Below are 18,586 nucleotides of genomic sequence, written 5' to 3'. Positions count from 1 at the left end.
TTTTAAAGATGCTGATGATTGAAGAGCTTGTGAGCGATGTTAAAAGATACTGGTGACTGAAGAACTTGTGAGCGATGTTTTTAAAGACACTGATGATTTGAAGAACTTGTGAACGGTGTTTAAAGACACTGATGATTTGTAGAATTTGAGAGCGGTGTTTAAAGACACTGATGACTTGTAGAACTTGAGAGCGGTATTTGAAGACACTGATGATTTGTAGAACTTGAGAGCGGTGTTTTAAAGACACTGATGATTTGTAGAACTTGAGAGTGGTGGTTAAAGACACTGATGATTTGAAGAACCTGAGAGCGGTGGTTAAAGACACTGATGATTTATAGAACGTGAGAGCGGTGGTTAAAGACACTGATGATTTGTATAACTTGAGAGCGGTGTTTAGCCCGCAGCCCACGCTGACTCCAAGAAGCACTGGTGACTGGACCGCAGAGGAACACACCAGCCGCTGGGAATGCTGGAAACTGTGCAGCAACTGGCACCTGGAAATGCCGGAGACACTGGAGTACAACTGCAGAGAGACTCGCCGGGAACAAGAGCACTGGCATCCACTTCAGGGGAAAGACGATACTCAGGCGCCGAGGCTCTGCCCGGCGTCTGACTTTGAATCTCCCACCTCCGCTGGATTGGCGGAACAGTCTGATGACGTCACCTGCTCCCCGCCCACGTGATGCCGGGTGTCATGGCGGCGCCCCTGCCCCGGGGAACCGCCAGGAGCCGCGCCAGCCAGACGCCGGAGCCCGTGGACTACCGAAGGTGGAGGCCGCAACACAGACCAGCAGGTACGCAGGGGTAAGCGCGGCGAACACCGCCTCTGGCGTGTGACAGTTCTTACCATAACGTATATTTCTCCGGCAGGGTCCACAGGTTATCCACAGGATAACAATGGGATTTCCCAAAGCAATTTAGTGGTGGGGACGCTCCTGATTGGACAGGAGAACCTTACGCCCCCATTTCCAGCATCATGAGAGGCAAAAGTATCCAAGGCATAATGTCTAATGAATGTGTTAATGGAAGACCACGTGGCTGCCTTACATATCTGTTCTGCTGAAGCACCATGTTGTGCTGCGCATGAAGGACCTACCCTATGAGTAGATTGTGCATAGACATTAGCCGGAACAGGGAGATCAGCTTGAGAGTATGCTTATGATATCGTCATTCGAAGCCATCTTGCCAGCGTCTGTTTAGTAGCAGGCCATCCTCTCTTATGAAATCCGTAGAGAATAAAGAGAGAATCTGTCTTTCTGATGGCACTGGTACGATACATGTAGATCCTTAAGGCCCGGACCACGTCCAGCGAAGCATCTCCCACAGAAAGCCCCGATACCTGAAAAGCCGGGACTACAATTTCTTCATTAAGGTGGAATTTAGACACCACCTTAGGAAGATACCCAGACCTAGTTCTAAGAACTGCTTTATCTGGATAAAAAAATCAGAAAAGAGAAACGACATGACAGCGCTCCTAAATCTGACACTCTTCTAGCTGATGCCATAGTCAGTAGAAAGAGAACTTTAGCTGTCAACCATTTAAGATCCACTTTATTAAGTGGTTCAAATGGAGCAACTTGAAGAGCTTTCAGGACTAGACTTAAGTCCCAAGATGCTGTAGGAGGAAGAAAAGGAGGTTGAATGTGCAGCATTCCCTGGAAAAAGTATGCATATCCTGTAAATTGGCAATTTTCTTTTGGAAACATACAGTCAATGCTGATACTTGAACTCTCAAGGAAGCCACCTTCAAACCTTTATCCATTCCTGCCTGAAGGAAAACTAAGACCCTGGAAACTCTGAAATATTTTGGGTCCATACTTCTTTCACTGCACCAATGAATATAGACCTGCCATATTCGGTGATAAATACGAGCTGAGGAGGGTTGCCTTGCTCTGAGCATTGTTTGAATTACCTGTTGTGAGAATCCTCTTGACTTCAGGATAGAGGTTTCAAGAGCCACGCCGTCAAATACAGTCGATCCAGAGGTCTATGATAACAAGGACCCTGCATTAGTAGATCTGGACGTTGACTAAGCAAAAGTGGAGCATCCATCGACATTCTCTGCAGATCTGTGTACCAATGCCTTCTGGGCCAAGTCGGAGCTATTAGAATCATGGCACCCTTTGCTTGCTTTATTTTCCTCACCACTCTGGGTAACAGGATGATCGGAGGAAACATATACGCCAGATGAAAGTCCCGTTTCACTGACAAGGCGTCCACAAAGATTGTTTTGGGATCCTTTGTTCTTGACCTGTATGCGGGTACTTTGTTGTTCAGATGGGACGCCATGAGATCTATCTCTGGCAATCCCCACTTGTCTACTAGAGTCTGAAAGACCTCCGGGTGTAGAGCCCATTTGCATGCCTGAATGACGTGTTGACTGAGAAAGTCCGCTTCCCAGTTTAGGACTTCCGGAACGAATACTGCGGACAAGGCTGGGAGATGGAGTTCTGCCGACTTTAGAATGTGACTTACCTCCTTCATTGCTGTTTGGCTGCGGGTTCCTCCCTGATGGTTGAGGTATGCTACTGCCATTGCATTGTCCGAGCGGATCTGGACTGGTTTTCCTTGAAGAGTGTCCTTTGCCTGAATCAGTGCCATGTGTATGGCCCGAAGTTCTAACAGGTATATTGGCAGGCAACTTTCTTCTGTGGTCCATTGTCCCTTGAACCATAATTTTCTGGACACTGCTCCCCAGCCCTGAAGACTGGCATCTGTTGTCAGGATCTCCCAATCTGATATCCAAAAGGGTCTCCCCTTGTCTAGATGGGATGTCTGTAGCCAACAGGCTAATGACTTTCTTACCTTTTGTACCATCATTTGTTTCTTTATTGTCTGATGTACTCCATTCCATCTGGCCAGAATCAGATGCTGCAGAGGTCTTGAATGGAATTGTGCATACTCCACCATGTCATATGTTGACACTAGCAAACCAATCACTCGCATTGCTGCATGAATTGATACTGTTTGACTGTGTAAAAACTCCTGAGTACTTGACTGTACCTTGGATATCTTGTTCCGAGGTAAAAAATACTTTCTGCAGACCTGATTCCAGTACAGCCCCCAAGTGAGTCATACGTTTTGACGGAACCAGATACTACTTTGCATAATTTATGAGCCACCCATGCCTCTGTAGACATGTTATTGTCTGTTGGAGATGGCACAGGAGCAATTCCTGTGATTGTGCCAGGATTAAAAGGTCATTGAGATATGGAAAAATTCTTATCTCCTGCTTGCAGAGATAAGCTGCCATCACCACCATGATCTTGGTAAATACTCTGGGGGCTGTGGCTAACCTAAAGGGTAAGGCTTGGAACTGAATATGCTGCTTGAGGATAGGGAATCTGAGATAACACTGGTGGGATAGTGCTATAGGAACATATAGGTATGAATCCTGAATATCCAGGGATACCATATAATCCCCTGGTTCCAAGGCCAAAACTATGGAGCGTAACATCTCTATGTGAAACCGTGGTACCAAAATGTATTTGTTTAGCATTTTGAGATTGAGAATGGGTCGAAAAGACCCATTTGGCTTCTGAACCAAAAACAGGTTAGAGTAAAAAATCTTTCCTCATTTGCAGGGGGTACTGGAATGATTACCCCTGACTGAAGCAATTTCTGAACTGCTTCTTGCAAGGCCCTTGCCTTCGCCTCCACCAGAGATGAGCTGGTGCAGAATAACCTTCGAGGAGGAAGCTTCTTAAAGGGGAAAACATAACCTAGAGATACTGCTTCTTGCACCCAGGCATCTGTTGTAGACTGCTGCCAGATCTGTGCAAACTGAAGAAGCCGGCCCCCTACTCTGGGGTCCCCCAGGAGGAGGCCCGCACCATCAGGCTGATGGCTTATCTTCTGGTTTGGAAGCTGACCATCTGGTAGCCCAATGTTTCTTTGACTTACCCAACTTATTGTATTGGGGCTGCTTGCGATCACTTTTTCCCTTTGCTTCTCCTTGCAACCGAAAAGGCCGAAAAACTGGACCCTTAGGTTTGGGATTATGTGTGGAAGGAAACTTGACCTTCTTGGAGTCTGCTTCTGACTCCAGAATATCTATTAATTCTTTACCAAAAATAATATTTCCAGCAAAAGGCAAAGATTCTAAAACTTTCTTAGATTTGAATCAGCTTTCCACTTAAGTTACCAAAGTGCTCTGCGAGCAGCTATTGTTGAGGCTGATGCCCTAGAAGCAATAGTACCCATATCTAATGCCGCTTCTTCCAAGAATATTGCAGCCTGTTTAATATGAGCTATATAAGATTTTTGTTCTCTAGAAGCTGAGAAAACATCCTCTTCCAGTGCATCAGCCTAGCTGAAGCCATGGCTGGCCTGGGTGTAGTACGGGTGACCGTCGGTCTCCTGACCGTCGGTCACCTTACTGACGTTGGGATCCCGGCAGCATACCGACGCCGGGATCCCGGCGGGGAGGGGCGAGTGCAGCAAGCCCCTTGCGGGCTCGCTGTGCTCGCCACGCTGCGGGCTCGGTGGCGACTTGCGGTCGCCACGTGTTCTATTCCCACTCTATGGGTGTCGTGGACACCCACGAGTGGAAATAGTCCCTGTTGGTCGGCATGCCGACCATCGGGATAGTGAGCCGTCGGGCTCACGGAGGAGGTCATGTGACTGTCGGTCAGCCGACCGGCGGTCACATGACTACCACCCTGCTGGCCTTATAACTGCCCCAGACAGAGAAAATATGGTTTTCAGAAAACCATCCACTCTCCTATCCGTGACATCATTTAATGATGTTGACAGTAAAGGCAATATAGATTTTTGCACTAATCGAATTACATGCGTATCTACTTTAGGAGCCACCTCCCTTTTTAAACAGTCCCCTGCTGGAAAAGGATAATTGGAATCCCATTTTTTTGGAATTCTATATTTTTTATTGGGTGTAGCCCAAGCCTCTTCCATGATTTCCGTCAGCTGGTCTGACCCTGGAAACTCAGTCTTAACTGTTTTGGGATGTTTAAATAAAGGTGCCTTGGTTTTTAACACAGGCTCTGCTGAATCCTCTAAGGATAGAATGGCCTTCATAGCTCTAATTAATTCAGCTATATCTACTGAGCTGAGACCTTCTTCCTCCTCTTCATATGCCGAAGTAGAGTAAATTGAAATTTCATCTTCCAATGAATCATCTTGTGTAGCCTGTGAAGGTGAAGATTTACTTACCATCAGTTTATCAGCTTGTTTCATATACGAAGCTGCTGCGGGAAATGATATACCGTCGGTAGGGTGCTGCATGTATGGGTTAATAGTGTACCCCATACCTGGTAAAGAGGCTGTAGGCATTACCCGTTCAGCTATACTGGACAAGGTCTGTGCAAACAACAGCCCAAGGTGGATCCATCTGTACCTGACGTACAGGGATCTGCCTTGTATTTTGCTGAAAAGCAAAACAATTTGCACATAAACCATCCTGAATCAGATCCTGAGAGGATAATAAAGTTTTTCAAGACAAACATGCTATGAGTGTTGGTGTTACTGTAAGTGTACCTTCGTCACTTTTGCCGCTCTTAGTCATGATAAATAATTAACACTTTCACAGTATACTACACAATTTATGACTGTAATAACTTTAACCTTCTAAAGTGATATCAATCTGACCCTACCCATGCACCAGCATTGAGAATCAGAAGAAACAACTGACAAACATATATTAAAGTCAGCAATCACACTAGCAGTCAGTCACATGTTATATATTAGTCATATGAGCACATTATCAAACACATTTTAGAGTATGTAGGAGTACATATTACTGAATCCTGTTTTACACAGATCTAACGTATTCAGATGCAATGCGAAGAAAACCACAGTAATGTACACAGACTCATATGCAATAGGCACTTAACTATTCATACTGAAAAAGTAGATAGAAATTTAGTGCTGTATAGCCTGTACTCAGTAGAGTGGGATACATAACCAAAATGCAAAACAGGAATGAGCCACTGCCGTGACTCATAACAGTACCCCCCTTGAGGAGGGGACCCCAAAAATTCAGGTTTTCCAAAACAAGGGATACATAAAAAACCTGACACACTGGTATAACAGGCAAGAAAACAGAAACAAGCTGTGGCAACAGCTTGTAACAGTGCCCCCCCCCCCCCCCCTTGATGGTGGCCAGTGGACACAAGACAAGATTTTTTTTAACAAGACAAAAGTCAGCAATTATTTATTTTATTTCTTTTTTTTTTACATGGTTCTTGAGGTCTAACCAAGGTAATTCCCCAAACATTGTCTGAACTGATGGTACCTCCCAGCAAGGCTGGGTTCAATCCAGAGATTTGTTTTTTAACCTTGGGGGCTGAACTTTCAGAAGAAGTACTGCTAGAAGAAGATAGAAAAGCACATCCCACAGTCAAAACAATAGGCTGAGATTTTTGTGCTGAGTTTAATAGTATTTGGTGGACTCTCAGCAGATAAGACAGGTGACTTAGAGGAACCAAAACCAATTTCTTTTGAACCATATTTCTTAATAACTGCATAACTGAATGCTGGTGGATCCCGAAGAATGGTATTTAATTTTACATTAAGTTGGATGCCCATTAAAAAGGCTCCCCTCTAAAGGAGTATATCAGATAGAGCACAAAGTTCTCTGAAGTGATGGCCAAAAATGGTCTAGACAGCATAATGGTGAAGTAGTATTTGGTAAGCGCAAGAAATTGGACTAAGTCCCCATCAAAGACTATAGATGTTGAAATATCAAAAGAGTCAGGATCTGCTTCCTTCCCATCTGACTGACTGGAGTGCATTGCTGGGACCAGGTCACTACTGACCTTACTCGAGACTGTGGCCTTCGGGACCCCCTCTGGGGCAGTGGCCTTCGGGACCCCCTCTGGGACTGGACCATCGGACTCCCGCTCTGGGACCGGACCATCGGACTCCCGCTCTGGGACTGGACCATCGGACTCCCGCTCTGGGACCGGACCATCGGACTCCCGCTCTGGGACTGGACCATCAGACTCCCGCTCTGGGACCGGACCATCGGACTCCCACTCTGGGACCGGTCCATCGGACTCCCTCTCTGGGACCGGTCCATCGGACTCCCTCTCTGGGACAGGACCATCGGACTCCCTCTCTGGGACCGGACCACCGGACTCTCTCTCTGGGACAGGACCATCAGACTCCCTCCCTGGGATTATGGCCTCTGAGACCCCTACTGGGACTATGCTATTCAAGTCCCTACCTGGGGTAAAAGCTTCGGAGACCCCTTCTGGGATTGACACCTGAATCATAATATCCGATGCCCCTCTTACACCCTGAGCATCGGGCACTGCTCCAAGACCCTGAGCATCATACACCGCTCCAAGACCCTGAGCATCGGGCACCACTCCAGGACCCTGGGCATCGGGCACCACTCCAGGACCCTGGGCATCGGGCACCACTCCAGGACCCTGGGCATCGGGCACCACTCCAGGACCCTGGGCATCATGCACCACTCCAGGACCCTGGGCATCATGCACCACTCCAGGACCCTGGGCATCGGGCACCACTCCAGGAGTTTGCAACTCTGATTTAACAAGAAATTCAAGAGATGAGAGAAACATTCTCTTTTGATTCCTGAATCTATAATGGGGCTCCCTAGCCCAAGGACCCCAATTATAGGACTGAATGCTTTTTAGTGTGGGTTTCGTGACAAATACCTCTGCCACAGTAGAGACAGGAGTAGGTCTTGAATCCTGATTCAACTTGGCCAGAGGACAGGACTTGTCACCACATTTTGGCTTGCGCAATCACAGATCTGCAGATAGTGGCCTAAACCCCCACAATATAGGCACAAATTCAAGTTTCTGCACCGCTGATCTGAGAGCCTGGGCCGCAAGAAACTTTTAAACCTTTTCTGTCCAACCAAATCTGAGGATTCTCTTGTCACAATATTGTGAGCAAGAGTTTCTTTAGAGATAAATGAACTCTCATCAAATTCAGGCAGGATAAGCAAAATTTTGGTCAGAAGCTTTTGTAGTTGCTTTAAGGATTGCTGCAAAACTTCCAGCTGCTCAGGTTTCAAGGCACTGAAAGCAGAGTTCAGGGCTGAGAGAGATGCCTGCAGAGCTTGCATAGTTGGCACAGGAGGATTTCAGGCTAGACAGACAAGACTGGACTGGATTCTGGACAGGACAAGACTGGACTGGATTCTGGACTGGACAAGACTGGACTGGATTCTGGACTGGACAAGACTGGACTGGATTCTGGACAGGACAAGATGACTGGATTCTGGACAGGACAAGACTGGGCTGGATTCTGGACTGGACAAGACTGGACTGGATTCTGGACAGGACAAGACTGGACTGGATTCTGGACTGGACTGGATTCTGGACTGGACAAGACTGGACTGGATTCTGGACTGGACAAGACTGGACTGGATTCTGGACTGGACAAGACTTGACTGGATTCTGGACTGGACAAGGCTGGACTGGATTCTGGACTGGACAAGACTGGACTGGATTCTGGACTGGACAAGACTGGACTGGATTCTGGACTGAACTCTGGACTGAACACTGGACTGAACCAAAAAAAGAAAAAACTACTCCATTTAGCTTAGTTTCTTTTTTGTTGTATGGCTGGTGATAATGTTACATTCACTGTACTTGGTACTCCAGAGACAGGGTGGATGAGCCCCTAGTACAGGAACGTGATGCTGCAGTAGGAACTGAGTTCAGCAGCAACCCCTACGGAAACCCTGACTCTGTTGTCTCCCCCACATGGTCGTTCTATGCCTGCAAGACTATGTTTGCTTGGGCCCACGGCAGCCACGTTTGGAGGGCGGATTATGTCTGCCCAACTCCAATGCCCCCCAGTCTTAGTTGGATACAAGGCGTAAACTGAGACGGGGCGAGAACAAGGGGAACCTCTAACTGAAACAGAAACACATAGATAGGGGGAACTACTGAACACAACGACAAAGGTATGTGCGGCACGGCCACCAAGACAAACTGTAACCAAGGTAATGCTGTCCGAATACCAAACACGACGCCATCGTAATTCTGCAAGGACAGCAATAGAGGAAACCTCTGCAGAGAACACAAAAGCCAGAAAGTAAGAACAAATACGGCCACAGCCATAAGGTGCGGCAGAGCCGCTTCTCACAACACCGGTAAAGGAAGGAACAGGAACCCCAAGGCTGCAGATACAGGACAACAGGACTGGAAGGCTGGATAAGAATTCCAATGATCAGGCTCCAGACACCAGGACTCAGGTTACAGAATTAACTGGCAAACAGGGCCTGGACACCGATGCAATGCTGGACATGAAACAAGCAGGAACATACAGGTATCATAACAAAACGTCTATCACCAGCACTAGACTGCAGGGCTAGCTGGGTAATAAGGGAACACGCCTCAATCAGGATGGCTGGAAGTAATGTACAAGGTAATGACAAAAATACAAGCAGATTTGTATTTTTTTAATGCTCGCCTTTTCTTGCCCATAAGTTCCTTTATCTTTATATTAAGCCACATCAGTTTATGATTTTTAATCCTTTTTTTTAATCCTTTTTTTGCTGCTCGCAGGAATAAATTTGAGAGTATTTTTAGCTAGCAGTGATTTTAATACATCCCATTTCTCTGTAGTATTTTTTCCTAGAAACAACCCTTCCCATTCAATATCCCTTAAAGATTCCCTCATCCTTTCAAAGTTGGCTTTGCTAAAGTTTAGAGTCCTAGTTGAGCCAGTATAGGACTGTTTTTGAAAACTTATATGTATTGAATGTGACCATATTGTGTTCACTGTTACCTATGGGCTCCCCTACTATAATATCTGATACCAATTCCCCATTGTTTGTTAATAGTATGTCTAAGATTGCATTGTACCTAATAGGTTCCTCAATTAGTTGAACTAAGTAGTTATCATTAAGTGTGTTTATAAACATATTGCCCCTAGCAGTGTCACATGAATCGTTTTTCCAGTTTATCTCGGGATAGTTAAAATTTCCCATCACTACTATATCACATACTCCTGCTGCTCTTTCAATTTGCTTCAGTAACAATTCCTCATAAAATAGATTAATACCAGGCAGCCTGTAGCATACACCCAATACTAACTTTTTTATTCCCTTTTTGCCGCATGCAATTTCTACCCATAATGACTCAACAGTGTCTACAGTCCCCTCCTGCATATCTTCCCGTATTTCAGGTTTTAAAAATGGTTTTACGTAAAGACACACCCCTCCACCCCTTTTATTTAGTCTGTCTCTCCTAAACAGTGTATAGCCCTCTAGACTGACTGTCCAATCATGAGATTCGTCCCACCAAGTTTTAAAAATGCCTATAATATCATACTGTTCGCTTGCTGCAAGTATTTCTAGTTCGCCCTTTTTACCAGTAAGGCTTCTAGCGTTCACATACATACAACTAAGATAAGTCTTTACCCTTGCGTTTAGGGACATTATTTACCTTATGTAGCAATGATGGCCCGTAATCGTTATTAGTTAGTGATTTGGTAAAACCTCTTTTAGTACCCTTGTTAATACCCTTACCGGCTGCTCTCGCCCTCCCCCCAACTTCTCCCCCATTTTGTTATTTAGCTCACCGCACATCCCTCATCCCTAACCCAACCCTCCATTTACTTATAGTTCCACACAGATAGTCATTAGAAGGGGAGATTGCAGCCTGGACTATTGATCTTGAAAAAGCTCCTGTCAGGGACCGAAACTTTGACCCAGACCCCGTGTACCTGATGATGTGAGGTTGGATTAAAAAAATGTTTTTTCACTTTGTACAAAGACTGGTGAGTGCATTATTTTCTATGTGTATATATATATATATATATATATATATATATATATATATATTTTTTTTTTTTTTATATATATATATATATATATATATATATATAGGAACAGAATGGGCGGCACTCCAAGTCTTGATTCAAGTAAAGTAAAGTGCAACAACTTTTATTAGTCAAACACACATGATCTACGTTTCGGGGTCGCAGCCCCGTCGTCAGGATGACGACGGGGCTGCGACCCCGAAACGTTGATCATGTGTGTTTGACTAATAAAAGTCGTTGCACTTTACTTTACTTGAATCAAGACTTGGAGTGCCGCCCATTCTGTTTCTATATATTCCTGGGCTGCCACCTGGAGGGAAGGCACCGTGAGCAAATTACTTTTATTCAAAGGGCATGAGTGCCGGGTCATTCTGGACTTTATATATATAGATATATATATATATATATATATATATACACAGAAAATAATGCACTCACCAGTCTTTGTATGTATATATATATATATATATAAAAACAAATAAATAACAAAATTGCGCTAATGGAGGTGTTTGTCATAGACTTAGTGGGTGGACAAGCTGTCATAGGAGCTCCTCCCTGGCTGGGGTAGACAGCAAGTCCCAAATGTTGCCAAACTACCCATGAATGTCAAGACAAATGTAAGAGTCATACAACATTTTAAACAAAAAGTATTTTAATAAACCATTTGAAAGAATATGGACTAATGAGTGATTTCGCTGTTTTGTGACTTTGGTATGAGCTATGAGGGTCTTTTCCAGAACCATCAGTCCTTTCTCTGGTTCATCCCTGAAAAGACCCTTTGAGAACTGTCAGTGGTAATTGAGCACTCCCCATGCAACCATTCATTTCGATGTATATATATTATATATGTTGAATTATTATATGTTGAATAATATTATATTATATATGTTGAATTATTGAGATGATTAATGGATTTTGCAATAACTGATGCATAGTTTCGGACTCACACAATGTACATCCTGTATTGTTCTATAATGTATGAATTTGCTTCATAGCTTCTTGTGTGTGTGCAGCTTTGTCTCAATACACTTCAATGTAATATTTAATTTGTGCATATTGGGGTCATTCCGAGTTGATCGCTCGCTAGCAGTTTTTAGCAGCTGCGCAAACGCATTGTCGACGCCCACTTGGGGAGTGTATTTTCGCTTTGCAGAAGTGCAAACACTTGTGTAGCAGAGCGCCTGCAAAATCTTTTTGTGCAAAACAAGACCAGCCCTGTAGTTACTCTTCGTGTGCGTTGATTCTATCGACGGAGGGCTGGCTTTTGATGTCACACACCCGCCCAACATTCGCCCAGCCACGCCTGCGATTTTCCAGACATGCCTGTGCTTTTCCAAGCAATCCCTGAAAACGGTCTGTTGCCACCCAGAAACACCCACTTCATGCCAATCTTCCTGCGTTAGACCGTGTGACTTAAATCTTCGTTAGACCCTGTGCAAACCCACGATGCTCATTGTACCCGTACAACGCACCTGCGCATTGCGGTGCATATACATGCACAGAAATGACGATTTTTAGCCTGATCACTGTGCTGCGAACAACAGCAGCTAGCGATCAACTCGGAATGACCCCCATAGTGTGGTGTATCTATCTAATTAATTTTAAGTAAAAAAATTAAGGATGGTCATCTGTGTTTGTACTCTGGAGTATTTGTTTTCAGATATCATATTTTGAGACATTTCTATAGGATGTCATATGTACAGGAAAATAAGCTCTCTTCAGCTAGGACAAAAAGTGGATTACTGTACCTGCGATTAAATACCTGGCAAATAACCTAATGCTTTACAGAACTCACCAGGCAACATTTAAGAACTGTACAAGTGTAATATTGGGAGCAGATATTGCAGATGAAACATTGCATAGAACACAATTTACAAGATTGAATAGTTGACACACCGCTCTGTAGTACTACAGATCATATAAAGCAGAGGTTCTCAAACTCTGTCCTCGGGGGCACACACAGTGCATGTTTTGCAGGTCTCCTCACAGAATCGCAAGTGAAATAATTATCTCCACCTGTGGACTTTTAAAATGTGTCAGTGAGTAATTAATACACCTGTGCACCTGCTGGGTTACCTGCAAAACATGCACTGTGTGTGCCCCCGAGGACCGAGTTTGAGAACCTCTGATATAAAGCAACAAAACATATTAAATAAAATAGCTATTTGTTAAGTGACCACAAGAGGTCACTGTTAGCTCAAAAATCAGAATCTGCTACAAACTTTCAATATTCGACTTGAGATAATTATAGTAATATTCTAGTTGATGAAATATTCTAGTTGACGGTCAATATCAACAGAAGGATTACATAATCTCATGAACTATAATGTTAAATATTTGTGTGTAGACCTGCCATTTTTATATGGTTCTCTCTCTGCACTAAATAGAGCAACTCACGTGGAGTTCTGACATTACAAAACCTCATAAGCTTAATCATTTTCATGTAAAAATATAGTAGCGATATGGATTTAGGAAACCTATTTATGCATCAGCGATCATCCACTATCTGAAACGGAGTCTTGAGGAGGAGGTGAGAGACACAAAAATAGTTCCAGCCCGATTAGAGAGGAGGTGGGAGGCTCTCAGAGCCTTTGTGTTGGTGGATCGGAGGAGGAAGGGAAACAGATGTTACCGCAGCTCCCTTACAGAAACACTAGTTTGCAGGAATCTATGACCTGCAAACTCTCTTTGTTCTAGGGAATAGGATTGCCACCTAGCAACAGCTGGTGGGTTAGGTGCAAGCCTCCCTGATGATCGCTGGAAAGGTATAGTGAAAGAAATCTTTCACTTACCTTTCCACAGTCTGGGGCGAGCGGGGACAGAGCTGCGGGTAGCTGCCACTCTCGGACCAGTTCGCGAACATCGCGCGCGTCACGGGAGCACACGCGCACACTGGGCACGTGCGCGCGCATCATATAAGGTGCTAGGCCCCGCCCCCAGATTTAGATTTTACGGAAGCTTACAGATGGCAATCCCAACTAGAACAAGAGAGTACATTTTTAAAAGGGGGTAAGATCACCCTAGCTCCTGTAACCTAGTAACAAAGGACACGGGAGACCATATATATGCAGAAACGAAATGTGTTTACTAGAAACCCTTCAACAGTAGTACAGGTGATAAGAAAAAACAACTGGCAATGGCCAAGAAAGAACTGTTATGCTGTTGTGAAAATAGCATATAAGCAGTAGCAGATCTTGCCACGGGCAAGCAGGACTTTTGCCCGGGGCGCCGCATTCCGGAGGGTGCTGGCGCCATCCGGAGGGCACCACACCATGGCAAGATCCGCCACTGCTGTGCCCTCCGCTGCCCGTTGTGTCCCCCGGCTGTGCGGCTGTGTCCCCTGTGAAGGGAACTAGACGCTACGCGTCTAGTTTCCCTTCGTGGAGAGGACCTTTTGCTGTGCGGTGCGCGATGACGTCACCGCGCACCGCTCAGCATTTAAACGGCGCTACTACTGTACGCCCCGTAAATGACCATGCCCCCTGTATTAAGCCATGCCCCCATTTCCTGCCCAGGGCGCAGAGAGGGCTCGAACCGGCCCTGCATATAAGCAAAACTCATGCAACTTGAAGAAATTATCAAAGATATTTGTAAGGCTATTTTTGTTCTTTAGGTTGCTGCGTCTGCGGCTGCTACTTCAGACCTTTTGGAGCACCTGAAATTCAAAGAGATAAACAGGCATAATTAATGACTGTTGTTATAGATTACAACCAACAAACCTAGCAAGGTATAGGGTGGGTAGGGTGGGAGCTGTTGCTAGGTGGCAATCCGATTCCCTAGAACAAAGAGTTTGCAGGTCATAGATTCCTGCAAACTAGTGTTTGTTCGTCGGGAGGCTTGCCACCTAGCAACAGCTGGTGGGTAGACTACCACATACCTGGTGGTTGCTCTAAGGAATTCTATCCTTTGAGTATCAGAAGGCCTCCAATAATGTTTCACAAAGGTACGAGTGAACGACCAACGTGCGGCCTGCATTATGGATTGTAAGGTTAAGCCTCTCGCCGCTGCCAATGTGATGGCAGCTCCGCGGATGGAGTGTCCCTTGAAAATGGAGGTATCTATTCCTGAGCTTTGCATGGCAGAAACTATCCATCCCCTGATTGTAGAGGGTCTGGCTGGACGAAAAGGCTTTCGGCATGTGATAAAAAGGTTAGAAATGTTCTCTCTCCATGGAGCTGTTGTTGTGAGATAAGCGGATAAGCACTCAACTATGCAAATATCCGCATCTGACTGGTCACTGACTAGGTCAAACTCTACCAAAGGGTTTTGAATGGAACTGGTTTTTGTGTGACCTTTAAGGACGATATGGAACCCCATTGGAGTGGTTGTCATCCAGGGTTCGGATGTGTCTATTAAGGAAAGTTCGGCTCCTCTGGCTGCTAAAGCTAGTGCTAGTAGAGAAGCCAGTTTTCTTGAAAGATTGGAGATGTCGGAATCTGAAGGTATTGTGGCTAAATAATTTAAGGAAGGATTAATGTCCCATGTGGAAGAGTATCGCGGACATGGAGGCCTAGGCAAGAAGATACCTTTGAGTAATCTAAGGTACATCTTGTTTTCCGTAAGCCCTGGAATGAGAAGAGCTAGGGCTGAGCCATAAGACCATATGGCGGCGGATGCCAGGCCTGACTCAAACTTAACGGCTAGGAAGTCTATCGCTAAGTTAGGTTCGGAAAGAGAAGCCGAAGGAAGATTTTGAGAAGCTTGCCAAGACATAAACTTATTTATGATGGACTGGTACATGGATTTTGTTCTCGGTCTAAGGGAAGCATTGATCAAGGTTACTGAGGCGGTCGAGAGGTTAGTAGTGGTCAGCAACCGAGTAATGTCGCTATCCACATGCAATGTGGAAGTTCCGGAAGAGGTCGGGGAGTCCCTTGGAAACAATCCTTGGACATGCCTAGGGGAAGCTTGGGTCCCTTGCGAAGAGGGTTGATCAAGGGGAACCAAACTCGGGAAGGCCAAACAGGGTAAACCAAGACGAGTTGAGGCACTCTGTCTGTCTTGATCTTGTGGAGTACCTTCAGTAGCATAGCTGGGGGAGGGAAAGCATATGGGAGAACTAGATCTGTCCACGGAAAGGACATTGCGTCCGAGTGGAGAGCCCCTTGAGTCCAGATTTTGGACACGAAGGTTGGGACCTGTGTGTTCGATAGAGTTGCAAACAGGTCTACTTGCGGTTGACCAAAGGTTTTCACGATACTGGTGAAAATTTTCGGTCTCAGAGTCGCCCGATCCAGTGTTAATTTCTTTCTGGATAAGGAGTCGGCTAACTCGTTTAGCTCTCCTGGGACATATGTTGCAGAGAGGAGTATGGATCTTTCCACCGCCCAGTTCCAGATGTCTATAGCTTCTTGACAGAGTGTCAGGGATCGAGTACCCCCCATTCTGTTGAGGTAGGACACTGCAGTCCTGTTGTCTAGACATAGGAGAACTGAGTTGTTCTGGAAGGTCGGGGGAACTAGGGAGGAAAGTGCTAACTTCGCCGTCCTCAATTCTAATAGATTGATGTGCTCTGTCGATTCTTGAGTGGACTATCTTCCCCTTACCGCTCGGTCTCTTGTAAATGCTCCCCAACCCGAGAGGGACGCATCTGATGTGATGACAATGTCTGGAGGAGGAGGTAGGAGAGGTCTGGGGGATGGTAGCCGAAGGTCCCTCCAACTGAGAATCTCTTTGAGAACCAAGGGTGTCAAGATGATTTTGTCTGACCAAGTCCATCCCCGACAAAGGAGAGCTGAAAGAAGAATCTGAGAGTGTCTGCAGACAAGGGGAGCATGGAGAAATCCAGGATTTAAAGATCTCATTTTCCCTATAACTCTGGAGGGTAACTGGAGGCCAAGTCTCTCAGCGAGAAACAGTGTTTCAGGGTTCGAGTTACGAAGTCTTGAATGTCTCTCCACTTGTCTGGAGGAACTGCTATCGAGAAAGTAAGGGTATCTAGTAAGAAACCCAGAAAAACAATTGACTGGGTGGGTGTTAATATGGACTTGTCGTAATTTATTGTAAACCCTAGGTTCTGGAGGAGAGAAAGAATTAGTTCTTTGTGAAGCAGAAGGGTTTTCTGGTCTGCATGGACTGCAGAAATCAAATGTCTGACCAATTATTAAGGTAGCCCTACTAATAGCCTTTATGAGTGCCATTTTGGAAGTTACCAGGGAATCTAGGGAGCCCCCTGAGATGCCTTCTTTTTCTGCTTTGTCAAGGACAAATAATAAAGGACCGGCGGCGTCTGAAACCTTACATTGAATTTTTCTTAGCAATTTATCCATAGTGTCACTCTGGACTTTTTCCCCCACGAGTGAAGTTAAGGCCGGATCGATGTCTGGGGCAAATAGGGCCGGAATATCTGGGATGCCAGTGTGGTTACGGAGAACCATATCATCTTCCTTAACTAGTACCATTCTAAAGGCTAACTGGGCAAAATTGTATACTTGGGAGCGTTCGCTCAAAGCCCAGTGGGCTGAATATATTTTAGAAGGTGGCATTCTACCCGCTAAGGCTACACGGCCCATCTGCAAGTCACTATATTCGCCTCTGCGAGAGGATGCGCTAGTTCTGGTTACTTCCTCTGATTCCCAATCTACTGGAGGGTAACCAATTTCCCTAAATGCTTGGGAAAGGGGGGTTGTATGACTATGACTAGTCCCCTTATGAGCGCGGTCCTGTGCAGGTTGCCGATCAGTGACAGGGAATGTATGTCGGCTGTGGGCAGGAGAGAGGGGTTTGCTATGGCCCTTAGAGGTATTCCAAGCATTGGCAATACCTGGGAAAAATATATTTTTACCTGAACAAGCATCTCTAGAAGAAACATGGTCAGTGTGTTTCTTTTTACTTGTGCACTTTCTTACCACTCTGAGAATATGCAGGAGGAGAATGAGTCTCAGCATTCTGACTGACTTCTCCCTCCTCAGAGCTGTCCCTGTTGTCATCCGACCTGACAGGGTTAATAATTTTTCTTCTTTTAAATATAATATCCTCATCTGAGGAAGTTGTTGTGTTAGCAGCTTTTTCTAGGCCCTTCCTAGAAGGCTGCCTGCCTCTTTTGCTGCGCTGTGGGGACACTATCAGGGTGTCTGTGGCTGACACAGACACTGTGTCCTCCATCCTGCAGCGCTGAGGTAAAATCTAAATCTGGGGGTGGGGCCTAGCACCTTATATGGTGCGCGCATGCCCAGCAGTTCACGCGCGCGAACAGGTTCGGGAGCGGCCGCTACCCACGGCTCTGTCCCCGCTCGCCCTAGGCTGTGGAAAGGCAGAGCCGGTCATAGGCATAGGCAAACTAGGCAAATGCCTAGGGCATTTGGTATGCTTAGGGGCACCAGCAGCTTCTGCTGATTAAAATGATATGCGGCATGCCTATATTCTGTGGAAATCACTGTAATGTAGCATTTCGTATGCAGATACAGCCGCAGTCGCACACAGAATATAGGCATGCTGCATATCATTTTAATCAACAAAAGCTGTTTGTGCATCCTAGCCATACAGTAATGCAAATAAGATGCATTTTCATAAACAAATGGCGCCCCAACATTAGCAGAGCTGCCAGCTGACTCATGCCAGGCATGTCCTGCAGAACTAGCGGCGGTGCTAGGGGGTACCAGCCAAAATCTTGCCTAGGGCATCGTATAGGTTAGGGCCGGCTCTGTGGAAAGGTAAGTGAAAGTTTTCTTTCACTATACCTTTCCAGCGATCGTCAGGGAGGCTTGCACCTAACCCACCAGCTGTTGCTAGGTGGCAAGCCTCCTGACGAACAAAGGATGGGCAGCCCTGAAAAGGGCCTTTGTGTGCGAGTGAGTGATGGTATTAGATGCGCCTCAGT

The sequence above is a fragment of the Pseudophryne corroboree genome, chromosome 6, assembly GCF_028390025.1.
Source record: "Pseudophryne corroboree isolate aPseCor3 chromosome 6, aPseCor3.hap2, whole genome shotgun sequence".
NCBI lineage: Eukaryota > Metazoa > Chordata > Amphibia > Anura > Myobatrachidae > Pseudophryne > Pseudophryne corroboree.
The sequence above is the reverse complement of the archived record's forward strand: the minus strand, read 5'-3'. Positions refer to the sequence as shown.